Source organism: Lathyrus oleraceus, chromosome 4 (genome assembly GCF_024323335.1).
Source record: "Lathyrus oleraceus cultivar Zhongwan6 chromosome 4, CAAS_Psat_ZW6_1.0, whole genome shotgun sequence".
NCBI classification, from domain to species: domain Eukaryota; kingdom Viridiplantae; phylum Streptophyta; class Magnoliopsida; order Fabales; family Fabaceae; genus Lathyrus; species Lathyrus oleraceus.
Genome location: NC_066582.1, coordinates 175920198 through 175926667, shown reverse-complemented (window position 1 = coordinate 175926667; position 6470 = coordinate 175920198). Strand labels below are relative to the sequence as shown.

Sequence of the window (6470 nt, the reverse complement as noted above, 5' to 3'; positions counted from 1 at the left end):
TCTTCTTCACATTCGGACCTACGTCCTCGAAAAATAAAATTCCACTTCTCACAAGGTCTTGCACCTTGGTCTTCAAGGGATAACAATTCTCCACGTCATGTCCGGAAGCACCGGAATGATATACGCAGTGAAGCTCAGGCTTGTACCACCACTAGGGGATGGCAGGTACGGCAGGAGGGTCTCGTGGAGTGATTAACTTTCTATCAATCAAAGATGGGTAGAGTTCAGCATAAGTCATTGGAATTGGATCAAAGGTGACCCTCTTCCTCTCGTAGATGGTGCTGGCATTGTTGTTATTGTTTCGAGGCTGGTAGGCCTGTTGTTGTGGACGTGATAACACTGAAATTTACCGTATTTTCGACTCCGATTTCACATGCATTCTAGTTGTTTTATTGTTATTTTGTTGTGTTATTACTATGTTTTTCTTTGTTTTCAGGTTTTTACTTTAATCGGAGCCCCGATCGAGAAAAGGAGCAAAAAAGAGCCAAAAACCCTAAAATTCAGCATTTTGTACTTGTGGCTTCCTCTATGGCTGGCGCCATAGATCCTGCCATGACGTGTCCAAGCTCAACTTCCCTCAACTGCCACGTTCCCCACTACTTCCACTAAGGCGCCTCAGAATGGTCTTGTGGCGGGAGCCATGGCCTTGTGGCGGGCGCCATAAGAGGAAAAGTTTTCCCTCCCATTTTCAAGTTGAAGGGCATCCTTGTCATTTCCATCTTTTTACTTACTTATAAATAGAAACTCGAAATCACTTTTAAAATCATCCAAACTTAGAACAGAGGCAAACTCAGAGAAATTTTGTTTCACTTAGGCATATATTCAGTATTTTAAAGTGGTAATCGCTTCGCATTGGAGTGTTACCACAATTGTGTAATCCAGTCTGTGATAGAGTCTGTAATCGAGTTTGGAGCACTTTGGAAGGAAGTTAATCCTGCTGCCCTTTTCATTTCCACTTTGCAATTTACTCAACCCTCCGATTGGAGCAGGTTTTTATTACTTGTCTTTATCTTATTTATTTTCCCGCACTCGCTTTACTTTATTTATTTCTCGCACTCGCTTTACTTTATTTATTTCCCGCACTCGCTTTACTTTATTTATTTTCCCGCACTCGCTTTACTTTATTTATTTCTTGCACTCGCTTTACTTTATTTATTTCCCGCACTCGCTTTACTTTATTTATTTCCCGCACTCACACTATTTTTATTTACTTTAATGCACTTTTACTTTACCATGTCTAACTAAATCTATAAGGTTAGAATGTAAAGATCGTAATTGAACCGATAATCCGTACAATTGTTCGTAGAAGCACTTAAGGGCTATTTTAACTTTCAACTTAAGTTTTCCCGCACTTCAATTCCGTTGGGTAAGATCGAAAGTCGTCCAACGTCTATCTAAACTTAATTGTTTTTAACTATTTCAAAAACAGCGAAAGCGCTTTGTTTAGTTCATTAGGAGTTTTTAATTTAAGAAGAAAAGAGATTTTAAAACTATTTTCGGATGCATTTATAAGTTTAGAGTCTGGTTTGTGAGAACCTCTTTTGGTTAAGAAATCCAGGTTATAATACTTTTCAACTTAGTCAAGATACTATATTTCTTAAAAATAGGTTTACTACTCTAACGCAATGCGCGCCTTTTTATAAGTGACAATAAGAGGGTTTGATTAGGGAGTACAACTCGGTTCTGAATACGCGAAAGTGACAGTTCCCGTTAAATTAGTTCTTTTCAAAGTAGGAAACATTGCCCATAAGTAGTTCTATCAGTAGGTACTTGGATTATTAATTGATTATGTGAATTACATTCGACCCTGTCTTTATTAATTAAACTTTATTCAATACTTTACTTTTCATTGCACACTCTAAAATCACCTATTTTGATTGCCTTTGATAAACACCATAACAATAGATAACGATAGATTGACACTTGGTCTCTGTGGATTCGACAATCTTTTATATTACTCTGACGCGTTCGTATACTTGCGAAAAACACCGCATCAAGTTTTTGGCGCCGTTGCCGGGGACCAATTTCGTCAAATTTCATTTCCCTGTTATTATATCGTTTAGACAGGCTATTTCCCGCCGGTCAATGCGAAGAACTCGCAACACCGGAAGTTTAAGCTTAGTATACCCTCTGGCGGAACCTGAACGTTACGCTCGCGCACGTTTATTCTTTCATAGAATTAAGAGAGTTATGGGCGAAGATCAAAACCAAAGACCTCTTAAAGATTTCGCTCAACCATCCAATGAAGAACCTAGTTCTAGTATAGTAAACCCAACCATCCCAGCTAATAATTTTGAACTTAAACCATCCCTGTTGCAACTATTGCAACAGAGATAATTCGCAGGTCTCGCTACTGAGAACCCAAACCAACATTTAAAAATATTTCTTCAATTAGCAGACACTTTTAAAACCAATGGAGCTTCTCCTAAGGCAATACGTTTAAGATTATTCCCTTTTTCCCTCAGAGATAAAGCCCTATCATGGTTAGATTCCCTTCCACCCAATTCCATTACGACTTGGGATAACCTTAGAAGAGTTTTTCTTACTAGATATTTCCCCCCGAGTAAGACCGCCGTTCTTCGAAATCATATAACTAGATTTACTCAAAACCAAGGAGAATCGCTGTTCGAAGCTTGGGAGAGATATAAAGAGTTGTTACGAGCATGCCCACATCATGGCTTAGAAAATTGGTTAATCATTCAAACCTTCTATAATGGACTTCATTACAACACAAAGATGACCATCGACGCTGCCGCAGGCGGTGCTCTAATGAACAAACCTTATCCTGAAGCTAGTGCCCTCATCAAAGATATGGCTCAAAACCATCAATCATGGGGAGTCGAACGAGCGACAGTTGAGAAGAAGGAAGCCCAAGGAGGAGTGCATGAACTAAGCTCTATAGACATGATGCAAGCTAAAATGGACGCATTAGCCCTTAAGGTCGAGCATATGTGCATAAACCTGAATATTATAGCCGCAGTTTCGTTGGATTGTGAAATATGTGGAGCCAAAGGACACCAATCTGCAGAATGCAGTCTATTAAACGAAACCCACTCTGAGCAAGTGAACTACACCCAAGGGAACCCATACTCGAATACCTACAAACCTGGGTGGAGGAATCACCCAAACTTCTCCTATAAAAACAATAACCCTATCCAAAATAATGCACCTCCGAGACCTAGTTATCAAGCCCCTAGATTAAATCAACCTATGCAACCTGTACCACCAAAGCCGAGCCTTGAGAAAATTATGGAAAATTTTACCACCGCTCAAACCCAACAAAACAAGGAGTTCATGAACCAAAACATTCATGTTAACGAATTGATTACTCAGTTAGGAACCAAGGTTGACCAAATAGTTACTCATACTAAGATGCTTGAAACCCAGATCTCTCAGGTAGCTTTAAACCAAGCCCCTCAGACTACACCTGGAGGATAATTCCCTGGACAACCTCAACAAAATCCGAGAGGACAAGCCAATGCTATTACCCTACAAAGTGGGAACGCTTATGATGAGCCACCAAACCCTAGATTGAGTGAACGCGAAACTTCTAAGGAATGTACCAAACCCACGGACGAAGTAAAGGAACCAGAGGAACCTGAAAACCAGGAAGGTCGAGAAAAAGGAGAAGAACCTAAAGACAAAACTTATGTACCACCCCCGCCATATAAACCACCTATACCATATCCGCAAAGACTCAAACAAACCCAGATCAATAAACAGTATCAAAAATTTATTAAAGTTATAGAAAAACTTCATGTAGAAATCCCTTCTACAGAAGCCATCACCCAAATATCTTCTTATGCAAAGTTTCTCAAAGACATCCTTACCAACAAACGTAGACTTGACGATTCGAAGCCTTTGGAATGTAATGTTATTTCCGAGGACAAATTAGAAAAGAAAGATAAAGACCCTAGAAATTTCTCCATTCCTTGCCTTTTGGGTAATCATGTCATCGAAAAAGCTTTTCTAGACTTAGGAGTTAGTGTGAGCCTAATGCCTTTAGTAGTTTGTGAGAGGTTAAACTTAGGAGAATTACAACCCACTAAGATGTCACTTCAGTTAGCCGATAGATCTGTTAAATATCCGATAGGCATTTTAGAAGATGTTCCTGTTAGGATAGGTCAGTTATTTATCCCTACTGATGTTGTTGTCATGGACATCAAAGAGGACAATGATATACCAATCCTTCTAGGTAGACCATTCTTATCGACTGCAGGAGCCATAATAGATGTCAAGAAAGGAAAGTTGACATTTAAGGTAGGTGACGAGGAAATAGAATTTATACTTTCGAAGTTCCTTATGGCACCTGTGATGGGAGACGTGTGTTATGCCTTAGATATCATTGATGAATGTGTTAAAGAATTAGAACAAGAAGAAATTATAAAAACAACTAAGTTACCATCAACTCTCATAAGGGAAGATGATGACTTTAGGAAACCCTACATCAATGATAACCTTTACGAATGTTTATCCCTTACTCCAGATCCTATGCCATGCCCTAAGAAACCAACCTTAGAACTTAAGGAACTGCCTAAGAACCTGAGATATGAGTTCCTCGATGAAAAGATGAACCGTCCAGTTATAGTCAGTACTACCTTGAGCCAAGAGGAAACGAACCAACTTTTAGATGTTTTACGAAGATATCCCTCAGTCTTAGGATATAATATCTCTGACCTGAAAGGTATAAGCCCATTCGTATGCATGCATCGGATTTCGCTCGAAGAAGATTCAAAACCCTCCAGGGAACATCAGAGAAGAATAAACCCAATAATGAGTGATGTTGTTAAAAAGGAAGTTCTTAAGTTACTTGAGGCAGGTATAATCTACCAGATCTCGGATAGTAAGTGGATGAGCCTTGTGCATGTAGTACCTAAAAAGGGAGGCATCACAGTCGTGCAAAACGATAAAGGCGAACATGTAGCAAAACATTTAGAAGGAGGATGGCGGATGTGTATAGATTATAGAAAATTAAATAAAGCAACTAGGAAGGATCGTTTCCCTTTACCATTTATAGACCAGATGTTGGAGCGTCTAGCCAAACACTCTTACTTCTGCTATCTAGATGGATACTCTGGATTCTTTCAAATACCTATCCACCCCTAAGATCAAGAAAAAACTACCTTTACATGCCCTTATGGAACTTTTGCCTACAGACGAATGCCATTCGGCCTCTGTAATGCCCTAGCTACTTTCCAACGTTGCATGATGTCAATCTTTGCAGATTACCTAGATGGTATCATGGAAGTGTTTATGGACGATTTCTCGGTTTTCGGATTTGATTTCCACAATTGTCTTTCTAACCTTGAGAAAATCCTGGAGAGATGCGTGGAGGTGAACCTCGTGCTAAACTGGGAAAAATGTCATTTCATGGTAATCGAAGGAATAGTTTTAGGACATATAGTTTCTGAAAAAGGTATAGAGGTAGATAAAGCTAAAATAGAAGTTATAGAAAACCTAAAACCACCAAAAACCATCAGAGAAGTCCGAAGCTTTCTTGGACACGTTGGATTCTACCAGCGTTTTATTAAGGACTTCTCCAAAATAACCAAACCTTTAACTGGACTTTTAATGAAAGATGCTGAATTCATTTTTGATGAAAAATTTAATGGCGCATTTAATCTTTTAAAGTAAGCATTAATCTCAGCACCCATTATGAAACCACCTGATTGGTCAGAACCTTTTGAGATAATGTGCGATGCTAGTGATTATGCAGTTGGAGCCGTTCTTGGACAAAGGAAAGATAAAAAATTACATGTCGTTTATTATGCCAGTAGAACCCTAGATGCTGCCCAACTTAACTATGCAACAACTGAAAAAGAATTACTCGCTGTAGTTTTCGTTATAGACAAATTTAGATCTTATCTAGTAGGAGCAAAAATTATAGTTTACACCGATCATGCTGCCATTTGTTACCTATTAAGTAAAAAAGATGCCAAGCCCAGGTTACTCCGATGGATTCTATTACTACAAGAGTTTGATTTAGATATAAGAGATAAAAAAAAGCACTGAAAATGTAGTAGCCGATCACCTTTCTAGGCTAGAACATCTAAAACCAGAACTAGTACCCATAAATGATGATTTCGCCTATGATAGACTGATAGCTAGAGTAGAAACCATTGAAGATAATAACCTAGATCCTTATGAGCACTCCCAAAATTCCTTAGCAATAAGTAACGTACCCTGGTATGCAGACTTCGTTAATTACCTAGCTGCTGATATAGTACCCCCTGATCTTGACTACCACCGCAAGAAGAAATTCTTCCACAATGTAAGAAACTTCTATTGGGACGAACCGCTCCTTTTCAAAAGGGGTAAAGATGGCATTTTTCACCGTTGCGTTCTGGAAGAAGAGGTAAATAATATTATCAAGCATTGTCATTCTGCACCCTATGGTGGACATGCGAGTACCTCTAAGACATACGCCAAAATTCTTCAAGCTGGTCTATTCTGGCCTACCATGTGGCGTG

The 6470-nt window shown here is 39.1% G+C and overlaps 1 non-coding gene across 1 annotated transcript; it reads right to left on the bottom strand.

Annotated features, from left to right (window-relative positions):
• Positions 1–2574: 2574 nt before the first annotated feature.
• Positions 2575–2681, bottom strand: LOC127077781 (small nucleolar RNA R71). The gene has a single exon (XR_007787554.1). It is a non-coding gene; the product is annotated as a small nucleolar RNA R71 (small nucleolar RNA).
• Between the last annotated feature and the right edge of the window lie 3789 nt (positions 2682–6470).